The sequence below is a fragment of the Dermacentor albipictus genome, chromosome 5 (genome assembly GCF_038994185.2).
Source record: "Dermacentor albipictus isolate Rhodes 1998 colony chromosome 5, USDA_Dalb.pri_finalv2, whole genome shotgun sequence".
Taxonomy (NCBI): Eukaryota; Metazoa; Arthropoda; class Arachnida; order Ixodida; family Ixodidae; genus Dermacentor; species Dermacentor albipictus.
Genome location: NC_091825.1, coordinates 13943764 through 13957443, shown reverse-complemented (window position 1 = coordinate 13957443; position 13680 = coordinate 13943764). Strand labels below are relative to the sequence as shown.

The 13680-nt window shown below is 48.1% G+C and overlaps 1 long non-coding RNA gene across 1 annotated transcript; it reads right to left on the bottom strand.

Moving 5' to 3' along the window:
• Positions 1-7945: 7945 nt before the first annotated feature.
• LOC139060397 (uncharacterized) lies at positions 7946-9482 on the bottom strand. The gene is made up of 2 exons (XR_011514778.1): positions 9324-9482; positions 7946-9259 (listed from the first exon to the last, which is right to left on the bottom strand). It is a non-coding gene; the product is annotated as an uncharacterized lncRNA (long non-coding RNA).
• Between the last annotated feature and the right edge of the window lie 4198 nt (positions 9483-13680).

The window sequence follows — 13680 nt, the reverse complement described above, 5'->3', positions numbered from 1 at the left end:
CTTGAACGAGTCCTGGCGTGGTGCGGGGGATAGACCCTCCTGTCGATAGTGCTTTGTAATCTCGTTCAACGTGTCGAGCGAGTCCTTGTGGAGCCCTGCGTCCGCGCCTGCGAGCGGCGTTTCCCCGGCGCGGTGGGTGAGTTCGGGCGCGTGGGCGTGTGCCAGCTCGTTGGCAACGACGGGGTAGACCCGAGGCTGCCCATGTGTGCCGGGAACCAAGTGATGACGTGGGGGGCGACGTGCCTCCCTCGAAACCGAACCCGCGGCGAAGGCCCTGACCGCCGCCCGGGAATACGTGTAGACCTGCAGTCTGCTTTCGTCCCGGAGGGCCACCGCAATTTGTTCCGCCAGTGCCGGGGACGAGCCCCGCACGGACGCTGTGATCCACCACGGCCGCCGCGAACCGGTCGGACGAACCGTATTGGGTGATGTCGACGAACGCGACCGATCGTGGATCGCCGGCGACGGATCCGAGAAGCGCGGCGCACATTAGAGACTTTTAGCTTGTACGCTATTCCGGTAAACGGGAGCGGTTTGGGCGGATTACCGGATGGTCGGGGCGCAAACGTGAGCGGTGAAGCCGCCTGGTGTTGTAGAGCTCAACCAGACAAATGCAGAGCTAAAACTGAAGTAACTCACCATATCCTGCTTCGCCACTCGTGCAAATTTTTGGCAGCGGCGTAATTGTGAACACGATTACGCCACTGTCGAAAATTTACCCCAGCAGCTAAGCAGAATAGAGTAATTAGCTCTTTGTTTGTGTGGTTGAGCTTCGCGCCACCAGCTGGCGCCACCGATCGGGCCGCTCACCTTGACGCCCCCGCTAAACCGGAAAACCGCGCGCGCTTGCCCGAATACCGGACACGCTAAAGGTCCCTATTGTGTTGCGGGTGCATGTTGCGCGGAAACGGCGAGACCGTGCCGGCCTCCGCGACCCCGAGTCGAGCGCGCACCGCCTTTCCCCGAGGGCAGTGGATAAAAGTCCAGCGCCTCCAGGATCCGCCTCCCCGCAGGCGAGGAAGTGAGCCTGACAACCTGGACTGACTTATGTGACTCGACAACCTCATCGAAGGTGTTGTGGACCCACAGTTGCATGAGCTTCTGCGTGCTGGCGCCTATGGGGACGCCGAGCACTTCACGGACCGCGAGATTTTATTCCAGTGCTGTCCACAGCATCATGTGAATTTCACGATGTCAGCTACTTCCGTGCAGTAACGGAATGCATTGATTATTATTATGATCATTATTATGGCCCCGTAATACGGCCGTGGCAACTGCCACAAAGTGTGTGGAAAGGTGGAGGAACAAAGAAAGAACGAAAGAAAAAACGACTGACCAACGACACATGTGCAGTGAACAGATTGCTCTTCTGACTGGCGAAACACGTGTAGGGATGAGGTGTCCGTTGTGACTGGCGAAGCACGTGCTCGGAAGAGACCCGTCACTATTGGGGGCGAGCTCCACCACTGGGAGAGCTGGCGCCGCCGTCGGCGCGTGACGTCGTATGAGGGATCACGTGGACACAGTGGCCGCGTCGACTGCTTCGGAAGCACCGAAGCGAGCTAAAAACGAAAGTTTAAGGTCTGCACTTGCGGCTGCGGCTCTGATTTAGTGGGGAGGTTTTCCCGCTTCAGGTGTGTGCTTGACAACACTTGAAAATACTATAATAGGTAGTGGCTGTCTTTCAAGGCGTCCAACATGGTAGGCTACTGCTCGGTGCACACCCGCAGGACAAAAAGCTGCGCGAAGCTTGGATCGCGAAACTTAGAACCGGCAAGCAGCCATTGGCTACAACGCGGTTGTGCAGCGAGCACTTCCCCGAGGAAGATTTGTGATAAGGCGTCGGGCTGCGATGTTCGATGAGTAGCAGAAAGTGCTCTCTGAAACGCTCGCCCGCGCGCGCTGCCCGACTGTCGTGAAGCTTTGGTCTATGAACAGATTGATGGCAGATACTGTATGATAACGTCCACCCAACAACAGTTGCTTCCGTACTGTCAACTGCTCATATGCTGCGGCATAAAGTTCACGGCACGGTGCGAAAACGCGCTCGCAGCGACAGCGGAACGCGGGCATGCATGCAGACGCGCAGTCGGTCACCGCGAACCCGTGCGATCGCTGCATTGAAGCTTCACTCTCTTATGCACCATTTGGTTGCATACAAAAGCGGGCATTAAGAATAATGGCGCACTCAAGAACCGATACACCCAGCAGGCCACTGTTCAATCAACTAAACATATTGCCATTCGATTTTATGCGTGGGCGTAAAATAGCTATATCTATTATGTAAACAATACTGTGAAACGCAATCATCCTTTCCATGTGTCCATATATTTTTTCACGTTCTACCAGAAGTGCCGCTGGAAATGTCAACCTGCCTCCTGTACATAATGTATGTGGAAAAAGACTATTTGAATTTGTTTGAGTTAAGGCATTGAACAACATACCCACCAAAATAAAAGAAACACAACATTTCGGCAGAGCACTGAAATCGTATTTATTAGCTACAAACCACTGACTTGGTGCCTGTATTCATGCTTGGCGTTCTGTTCTTTACGGTTTGATAATTTACGTAACTGGTGATATTTTTTATGTATGCTATAATAAAAAATATTTTTTTTCTGTTTTTAATGTGCTAATGTGTTGCTTTCATCCTCTGTATTGATACTCTTATGCTTGTACCGCATGTCTATTATTTTTCGCATCCGGACCCATCCACTAGCTTGCGGCTATTTGTTCCAACAATCTTTTGCGTATGCACTGTAACACCTATGATGATTATAATACAAAAAGAGAAAGAAAGTTAACTCTAATGGAAGGGGAACGGTAAAAAACATTAAGAAAGGCATGCCATATGTTCATGCTTGTGTAGCACTAGACAATGAATATTGTACGGGATTAAGAAAGAGAAGCAGCGGGTAATTGCTCGCTTAGACGACCATAAACATGCAGTTCGATGAAAATTGAGAAATGATGATATTGAAGCTTCCAAGACTTTAGAACGAAAGAAAAAGACTGAATTATCGCGACGGCACATCACAAGTCGCCGTGATGCTCGTATGCTGCGGCATAAAGCTCACGGCACGGTGCGAAAACGCGCTCGAAGCGAAAGCGAAACATTGTGCGAGGACATGCATGCAGACGCGAAGTCGGTCACCGCGAACCCGTGCGATCGCTGCATTGAAGCTTCATTCTGTTATGCTACATTTGGTTACACATACAGCCATCCCAATATAAGAACATATTTCACATAGTTTTCTCTCAGCGGTTGCCTACGTTTCACGCAAACCGGTTCGGGGGAATCGATCGCGGCGACCGCGCACAGTGTCCCAGCTTACCGTACGTAGTGGGTAAAGAGATAGCATCTGTAAACCATTGTGTGCTTTCTGTTTGTCAAACATTATTATTATTATTACCACGTAAAACCCCATAATTTCTTTAACATTATTATTTTGAAGGTAAAATACTTCTGTCATTTTGAGAGCACTTGCAAAAATGGTCAGGAGGGCTGCCGCGTAGTATCTTTATTTAGCGCCGATAGCCAAACCTATGCGGAGCGCGCCGAGTTATCCCTCAGACTACGCGTACGCATGTAAGGCGCTTCCGACAGAGGGCGACTCGGTAAGTCTTCGCCCCCGATACCGACATCGTACTCTATGGGACGGCCCCGTCGCTTCAGTGTTGTTAAAGTGACGGGCCCCGTCACCGTATATATAGTGCAGATGTTAAAGTACCGGGCCCCGTCACTGTAGTGCAGATGTTAAAGTACCGGGCCCCGTCACTGTAGTGCAGATGTTAAAGTACATAGAGTTTCTCACTACATTACCTAGAGGGCAATCTGGCGCTGCTGCGCTGTGGTATTGGCCTCGAGCTCCACCACTGGAAAAGCTAGCGCCACCGTCGGCGTGACGTGCTAGGAGGGATCACGTGGACATAGCGGCCGCGCCGGCTGCTTCAGGCGCGCCGAAGCGAGCTGAAAACGAGTTTAAATTCCCCCGTACGCTGCGGTCCTCATTTAGTGGCGAAATTTTCCCGCTTCGAGTGTCTCCTTCACAACGCTTGAAAGCACTACTGTAGGTAGTGGCTGCCTTTGAAGGCGCGCAACATGGTAGGCTACTGCTCGGTGCAGCAGTGCCGTACGTACGCAGCGGAGCCCGGTGTCAGCCTTATTCACACGTAGCCGCAGGACAAGAAGCTGCGCGAAGCTTGGCTCGCGAAACATAAAACCGTCAAACAGTCATCGGCTACAACTCGGGTATGCAGCAAGCACGGACGCGAGGAAGATTTCTGCTACGGCACCCGGTCTGCGATGTTCGGAAAACGCGCACTGAGACGCTCGCCCGAGTCCGCTGCCCAACTAATGTCATAACGGTTTGGTCTATGAACTTGTCGATGCTATAGATACTGGCAAATTCAGTGGAGTGTAAAGGGAGCGGTAAGAAACACATTTAAAATAAAGGATGACATATGGTTTGTTTGTGTTATGAATTAATAAAGTGGACTACAAAAAAGGAGCAGCGGGAAATTGCACGCTGAGAACACCGATAAACATACAGTGCGGCGCAACTCGAGAAATAATATTGAAAGGTCAAAGAATTTAGAAGAAAAAAAAGATTGAATCGTCGCGACGGCACATCACAGTCCCCGTAGGCGAAATTATTTTTGAACAGCTCTGATAGCGCCCACGCAACAATGGTTGCTTGTATACTGTCAAATGCTCATATTCTGCGGCCTAAAACTCATGGCACGGTGCGGAAACGCGTGCGCGGAGAAAGCGAAACAGTGCGCGGAAAAGCATGCAGACGCGCAGTCGGTCGCTGCGAATCTGCGCATCGCTGCATTAAGGCTTCGTTCTATTACGCTCTATTTAGTTATACAAACACTATAAGAACATATTTCACATATTTTGATCTCAGCGTTTACCTACCTTTCACGCAAGAAGCCCGTTCGGGAGACTCCATCGCGGCGACCGCGCGCAGTGGCGTTCACTGTACGTATTCAGTAAAGAGATAGCGTCTGTAAACGATTGTGTGCTTTCAGTTTGCCCAAGATTATTATTTAGACAGTAAGAAACTTCTCTCGCTTCGAAAGTACTTACATAAATGTCCTGGAAAGCTCGCGCGTGGTGTTTTCAGTGAGTGCTGGCAGCAAAACCTATGAGGAGCGCGCCGCGTGATCCCTCATACTACGCCAGCGAAGCGCTTCCGTTAGATGACGACTCCGTAACTCCTCGCCGCCAATAGACGAGAAAACCATGGCCAGGCGGCGCTACTGCGCCTCTCCTGACAGCGCCCCAATGTGGAAACGCCAAGCAGCGCGGTCGCGTCGTGGCGTAGTCTCCGCTTCGTTTACGTTGTGCCGTCCGCGCTTTTCTTCGCTGCTCGTTCTCACGGCGCTCCGTTTTCGACGGCGGCTGATCGCCTGCTTGCGCAACAGCGATGCAAAGATTGCCGTGCGATTTCAAGAAGGTTGCCGACGCCGACAGCTTTTTTTCGTGGCGGCAACCTCACGATAGGGGAGCGTCTGCTTCCGAACGTGTACGGCGTTGAACAAATTGTGGACGGTGATGTGAGAGTGAAAGCCAAGTGCGTGTCACAGGTGTCCGACAAGATCGTAGACGACGTCGAGTTAGAGGTACGCACCATGTTCAGAAATTTAGCCACTTTTATTTCAATTACACCATAAGTCACACTGGCAGCAGGAACTTCTGTTGTCATACTACTCGATCACTGCAGATCCATTGGGCTGCTTCTTAACGGTTCCCTCACTTCACAAAGGCATGTTCTGGAGTCTGTTTCACACGTGTCTTGCTGCTGCTCAAGAGCTGCGTCGCTGCAGTACAAAAGCACATGTCCCTGTGGTGCTGACTGCTGAGAAGACTGTTGTGATTGCCATTGGTCTGTTTGGCGCCGCTTCCATCTGCATCGCATATAAATGAAACAGTATGTGTGCCTATTTGTTGTGGGGATTAAATTACTCCCAATAATATGTTTGCAAAGGTAACGTTTCTGTGATTGTGTGCATATATTATTCTACAAGAGTGGTACCACTCCAACTTATGATACTTGCACACTTAGATACTTAGAAAGCATGGGCAAACAACAAACATAACGCGCACGTCTTGAGCGGCTGCTTTCCGATCTGTCGCTTCCCGATGCACGCGACGACCGCGGCTTGCATTAAATACGGTCTGCTACCACACAGAAGTAGCGCGCGGCCCCTTTCGTTACCTGCACAACTAGTAATTTAAGTTGCAGCGTTTGGAAAAGGGAAATAATTCTCTTGAGCTCGTCCATGCCGATCGCGAGGGAAGGCACAGTGCAATGAAATACATTCGGGGGTTCTAAGTGCCAAAACCATGCCAAAACCACGAAATCATTATGAAGCCCGCTGTAATGGGGAGTCTCAGGAATAATTTTAACCTCTGGAGGTTCTTTAACGTGCACAAAAATCAAAGCACACGGTAACAAGGGTGTTCTTGCATTTTGCCCCTTTCGAAATGCGGCCGCCGTGGCTGGGAATCGAGCACGCTTCGTAGAGCTTAGCGGCGCAACACGCATGCATTTACCGCTAACAAACGGCGGATGCCACGACAATTCAATAACGCGACACGACTAAACAAACGGCCGTGCACTAAAAACAGGCATATGACTATTCCGCTTTCAAGATATTACACGCGAATGCGAAGGTATGAGACTTACTTGACTCGGCCGCGCACTGCAGTTATCCATGCTTGTCGTCTGTCCTTCTCGTACCACTTCCCAGGAAATCTGTAGAACTTCACGGGCGGCGTAGGACCTTTCGTGTTTTCGAGGCTGCTGTGGCAATCGACAACACATCAGTATTGCGTGCCACCTTTCCTGGCTGATGAGGTCGCACTCGGCATCGCAAAAACCACGCGCAGGAGCGCTCCCGCCGTACAGAACACGGGCGCGCGCCAGCGCAGCGACGACCCTCGAAACTTCCATCGGTCCGCTAGGGGAGCATTCGGCGCTGGTGCCGCGCGGGCAAACTTTAGGTTGCCTCGTCCACGACCTAGTGAACTACAGACCTGCACAGATCTCCCTCCTCCAGCACGCCTGGTCTAGTTCGCCCCTTTTGCCGCTAGGGAAAGAACGTACGAGCAGAGTGGCGCTAGTCATAACCTGTTCGCTGTCGTCTGCTTCTGCGATCTGTTCAGCGCTTGTCTTGCCATTTCGGCAGGCACAAAGCGCTTGTTTTGGTGGTAAATGAATAAATTAACAAATATACAAAAGAAGACATATTTGCGAATGCTTTGCGTTTGAATAGTGAAACTAGAAGAGGATGAGCGGTGCAAGAAATGTAAACAACGAGCATAGGTGGCCGCTGCAATGCTAGATCAACGGCATAAATTTCCCTTTCCCAGCCTCCTTAAGAAACTGGAAAAATTGTTAAAAAAGATTCATAAGATAATCTAGCTTTCTTTAGTTGATTACAGACAGCCTAATGTCGTAGATGACATTAGGATTTACTACTGTGTGCCGTAGTGAAAGGAAGATGATCTGGTAAAAGTATAGTAAACCCAAGTAACCACGGATATCCGGGCGACGTCCGACGGACGTCCTTTCTGGATATTCGGGATGTCCGTGGGATATCCATGAATGTCCGACGTACGTCCGAGGGACGTCCCTGGGGAATCCAAAGGTAATCGCTTTGGCATCCGTAGTACGTCCGACGCGGACATCCAGCATGGACATTCAGGGGACGTTCAGGATATATATATATATATATATATGTGTGTGTGTGTGTGTGTGTGTGTGTGTGTGTGTGTCTTCCCGGGGATATTCCAGATATACACATGCCTTGAAGCGACAGTAGTGGCCGGGACACATTCAAGCACCGGACCATTATATATACATATATTACATTGGTCTAATGCTTGAATGCATTCTTGTTTTAAATAAACGAGAAATGAACTTACACCAACTTCCAAATACAATTAAACGTTTATTGTCACCTTATACATATACATAAAAAGACCAATAAGCAGATATATGCGTACTGTTCAAAGAACAAATAAATACACGGATAAAGAAGAAAACTTGCAATTTCAATAGCACAACACAAGGTAGAGAACAGCAGAACAAAAAATACTTATTGCCCACCCTGCTTTGACATTTGTGTTTGCAGCATGGAATAAAAAGAAAGAGCAAAAATACATCAATTAGCATTATTAAGCAGCGAAAGCAACAGAAATGACATGAAGGAATTAATCTTGACTACATCACTTCACTAGCACTCTGCGACACGGGCACAAAAAATGACATTAACTGGCTAATGCCTTAAACTTTAATGTCATTCGCGGGGTGCCACACGGACATGCTTAATGGTATTGCAGCTTAAATGTTATTCGCGACGTAGTGCGTTCTCGTAAGTCAACTTGCCGTCAAATGCGTACTCTCATTCCCAATGTCTCCACATTCTGACGTGGCTAAACGAACTATTAGTGAAGAACAATCAATATATTCTTCACTTTCTTTAAACAATAGATCTTTCTCGTGGCGTAGTGCGTTCTTACAATTATTAAAACTCACTTGGCCATCGAATGCGTACTCTCGTTTACAATGTCCCCGCCGTGGCCGTAGTGACCATATTCTCACGATATTAAACAAACTTGTAGATAAAAACAACTAATATATTCTTCACTTTTTTAAAAGGAGCTTTTTATTTTTCGTAGAGATCAGCAGGCGATCTTGCTGCTACTGACGGCTACAGCTCTGATCATGAGCGCATTAGCCAGGAGAAGCTCTTTGCCAGGAGAATCAAAAGGGCGCCAATGAAGAGTCCGCGGTAGCTAAAGAAAAATGTAGACTCCGGGGTCCTGCTTACCAGAAAACCCGCATTGACTTGTGCGTACACCTCTCCTAAGGGATCCTGTTCCGTTCTCACAGCGAAGTGAACCATCCGAAGCGTCACGTAGAGTATATCCATCAGGGAAACAAGGCACATTGTCCTTAGTGAGCGTAGTGTCACAACCACCGTCCTGAACTTCCGATGTCGCCTCGGTGCAGCGACCAACATCACAAGGCGTACAAATGTTTGCAGGGACAGCCCGACCGCACATGTTAATGCATGCGTGCGGGGTATACGCGCCACTGCACAGTTCTAGACTTGCGAATTCTCGAGCTGTTGACTGCTGGCTGCCGGTGCGAGATCCGAAGTCCTCGAATATCGTCTTTGTTTCCAGCGACGCTCTTTTTTCGCGCGTGCGGCTTCTCCCGCAGTCTAGGCATCCTGGCACCTGTGAAGAAAACACATTTCAATACCCAAACGAATTAAAAAAGAAATCGATGTAGCTGTCATACCTTGGTAGCTGAGTAGGAGACTTCGGCAGGCACGGAAGGTGACAAACGCTGCTCCGCTGCCCTAAAACGATCGCAGAATGAAAAAATGGCGTGGCGACGATGGCTAGAGCTTGGATTGGATTGGATGACTGCAGCGTTCTGCTTTGCCAAGGTTCTAACACTTCCACGTGCATCTACGCAAACATAAATAGGTTTTTTTAAATATTCTATTATTACACAGTTAAATATTTACTTATTCTGGGAATATTCGGTATCTGATTTTCGAGTTTTTTTAGTTTCTGCTAAAGCTGTCGGCGCCAGAATAACATAGCCTTTGAGATTACTGTCAATGCATGGCGGCTCTGACGCATTATAGCTTTCGTAATCGCTTTCAACGCATGCAGCCACCAAAAGCGTAGCCTTTGAGATTTGTTTTTGTTACCTATAATGATATTATTGTATGCACAATTGAACACTGCAGACAACTTCCTGTTTTAAGAAACCAGCCAAAAACAGGCGCACACAGGAAACATACGAGAAGACAGGAAAGAGGCTGGAAGAGGCCTGTCTTGTGTATGTTTCCTGTGTCCGTCTTTTTTTTTGCTGGTTTTTTTCTTAATACAATGCACCAACTAGCCCAACAACGTGTTTTACTTCCTGTTCCAATGATAAACCTGAACCTACATGTTAGGAGGTCAGGACCAAAACTCTATGATCAGGAACTTTTCATAATGAGGGGTAACTTGAGTGCTTGGCTCTAGGTCGAATAAGTGGCTTCAAATGGGCGCTTATATATTCTGCTAGTCATCCACAAGCATTTTTTTTAAAGCAAACTACAAATTGTTTGTATGACCCACCGATAGAAAAAAAATCGTATTTTAATACTGCGATGTTAAAGTGGGCAGAATTTATATCAAGTTGGAAATATATTTATTTTGCTTTGAAAAAAAGAATGAACTGTGTCCGATAGAGAACAAAAATAAACAGATATAATATGAACAAACTAAAATTTCCGGCAATATATTTATGCTAGTTTATATATAACTCACTAGTGTATATCCTGGGCATGCCTATTTATGGACAGCCAGCGGACGTTCAAAATGGGATGTCCCATGGACATCCCGGTGGGATGTCCTTCGAACATCCAAACAGGATATGGACTTTTCATGTACGTCCCACGGACGTCCGTGTTGGATATCCGGATGGATGGACGTTGGGACTTATGGTGGACGTCCCACGGATATCCGTGGTTACTTGGGAAAGTATTCTAGTAAGTCCTCCACCCGATATGTGCAATAGTCTGATCGATTCTGTTTCAAGGGAAGGTGAGCATATCTTGTTTTTAATATCGTTGGATGTCTAGCTCAGTAGAAAGCTTGCAAAAAATTAAGCGATCCCAGTGCTTTAAGACGTGCTGCAGTGCAAGCTAGCTTTTCCGCGTAGTACGCGGCAGCATAACGGTGGTGCTGAAGATACGTACGCAGTGCAGCTGTGTGCGTAATTCACTTTTTGAACTCGTGACGCATTCACGGACAACTTTCTGTCGTTCTGTCGTCGAACATTACGGTGGCTTCAAGTTTCTAAAGAGCGCAGACGCGAATTTTACAACGTGTACAATGAAACTGTTGGGTACGTTGCGAACTCTATACACAATGCGATTTATAATAATCTCCTTGAAAAAGGCAGTTGGAGCGGCTATTTGACGCTATTTTAGAGAGCAGCGGACTACACGCTCCGACATTTTTTAGGTTCGGGGAGTCAACTTTTGGAGCCAAGTGACCGATCAAAGCCTTGTGACATGTCTGTCACTGTGTTAGCAAAAATCGTCAACTAGAGAAGCAGTTCGTCGCAACACAACAGCTGCCGTACTACTTACAACGCCGCACAACCGCCCACCGCGTAGCAGACGAACAGGTTATAAAAGCGCCACCTACGGCAGTCGGTTGAACGAAAGTGGGCGCAAGCTGCTCCCATAGAAGCCGGATATCTGTGCAGGTCTGGAGTTCCAGTAGGTCGTGGCCTCGTCTATGCATGGGAATGCCGGTATCATAGAGTTTCTCACTACATTACCTAGAGGGCAATCTGGCGCTGCTGCGCTGTGGTATGCATGGGAATGCCGGTATATTGTGGATTCGGATTGGCATTGTTCTCGTAGAGACAGGACACCTTGAAGACGCGCTTGGCAAGTACCATTCCGTCTGTCACAATGATTCATTTTCTACTAGAATAGCATGTGAAAAGCTGTTTTAGCTTTATTATTACGCGAAAGCATGTTTTGTTTAACTATGAGAACTTATTGTTGTGTGTACGACTACATGTTACGCAAAAAGTATCAGCGGGCCGCTAAAGTTGGAGAACAGACGACAAGGTTCGCGCTCGCTTTGAAACAGGTGGTCGTCTGTTCTTGCTTTTCTTCGCTTGGTCATGCATCGCGGGTGAGTAAAGATGTAATATGCGTGAATGGAAACCTTTTATGAAGATTTTACTTTGAAAACGCGTTATTTGCGTAGCCATATCCACGTTTTAGACGAAGCCTCTTACAACACCAGCCAACACGAGCCTCGCAGACACATATACCGTCATTCCCATGACGGCACGGTGCCCCCTTAAGAAACTCGCATAGGCGGTGGCGCCAGATTACCCTCTAGGTGTTATAGTGAGAAACTCTATGGCCGGTATATTGTGGATTCGGATTGGCATCGTTCTCGTAAAGACAGGACACCATGAAGACGCGCTTGGCAAGTACCGTTCCGTCTGTCACAATGATTCATTTTCTACTAGAATAGCACGTGAAAAGCTGTTTTAGCTTTATTATTACGCGAAAGCATGTTTTTGTTTAACTATGAGAACTTATTATTGTGTGTACGACTACATTACGCAACAAGTATCAGCGGGCCGCTAAAGTTGGCGAACAGACGACAAGGTTCGCGCTCGCTTTGAAACAGGTGGTCGTCTGTTCTTGCTTTTCTTCGCTTGGTCATGCATCGCGGGTGAGTAAAGATGTAATATGCGTGAATGGAAATATTTTGTGAAGATTTTACTTTGAAAACGCGTTATTTGCGTAGCCATATCCACGTTTTAGACGAAGCCTCTTACAACACCAGCCAACACGAGCCTCGCAGACACATATACCGTCATTCCCATGACGGCACGGTGCCCCCTTAAGAAACTCACATAGACGGTGGCGCCAGCTAGATTACCCTCTAGGTGTTATAGTGAGAAACTCTATGTTAAAGTACCGGGCCCCGTCACTGTAGTCGCTGCCTTTCGAAAATGTTTTACCGCCGTAGTATTCGAACGCCAACGGCCAGGAAACACATCGATACCAATAGGCTGTCGGCTGTCGGTGGTTAATCAAGTACAAAAACATTGACGCTATGACTAAAAAGCAGCTTCAACAATCAGATTAAAAAAAAATCAACTGCCTATTTGCCTGAGGTAAAAAAAAACATCCTTAGCCACCTCGATTGTTTATGTCAATGGTTTGTGTAAAGTAAAAATGGATGGAATGGATGGATGTTATGAGCGTCCCCTTTGGAACGGGACGGTGGGTTACGCCACCAAGCTCTTGCTACTATACTGCCTAATATTCTACCTAGGTTAAACAATGAAAAAAGACACAAAAAACACTATGAACTACCACGCTCAAATTTTCTGATCCCCTATTGCGAACTGTGCTTTTGTACGTCTTCGTCTTTTGTCGTTTCCCTACTTTTCTTCCACCAATCTTCCAGTCGCCTCTTACTAAAAAATTCAGCATGTTTAGCGCCCCTAACAGAGAAAGCACAAATTAAAGTATGTGGCCAAATTATAGTAGCCCTACTTACGCGCTTACGCTGAAACGCGCCTCGATTGATTTTTTGCCCTCTGTGGCCATTTGTTGAACTTGAGAGTGTGTGGGGCCTGGTGCGACCACATGGTGCGACTGTTTTCACAACAAATCTGTGCAGGGGCGGAGCCTCGCCTCGATGACGTATCACCATTTTCTTTTTTTTCCCTCTGTTTGGCGGCGCGGTTGGTGTGCGGCGCTTCAGTGGAGTGAAATGTCGGCCCGCGTACCATATTCGCGGCGCGCGTTTTAACGCGACAGCGTTAAGGAGCTCGTGTCGCAGAAAAGCCGGTGTCGTCGGCGTCGGTGTCGGCGGCGTTGGCCGTGAGCGATAAATCCCAGCAGGCCCTTCATGAATAAAAAACAACTTGCAAGATGGGCTGGGTGTACAGTGCACTAGAAAATATTGGGTAGTGGAAGAAGCGGCGGCCCGCGCGTGAGGAATGTTGCGTAGAAGCTCACCAGATGGCGCGCGCGCTCACATCCCGAGCACCGGCTGAGGGAGTATGCGGCAGAGAGCAGCAAGCGAGTGCGGCGGCACAGCGTTTC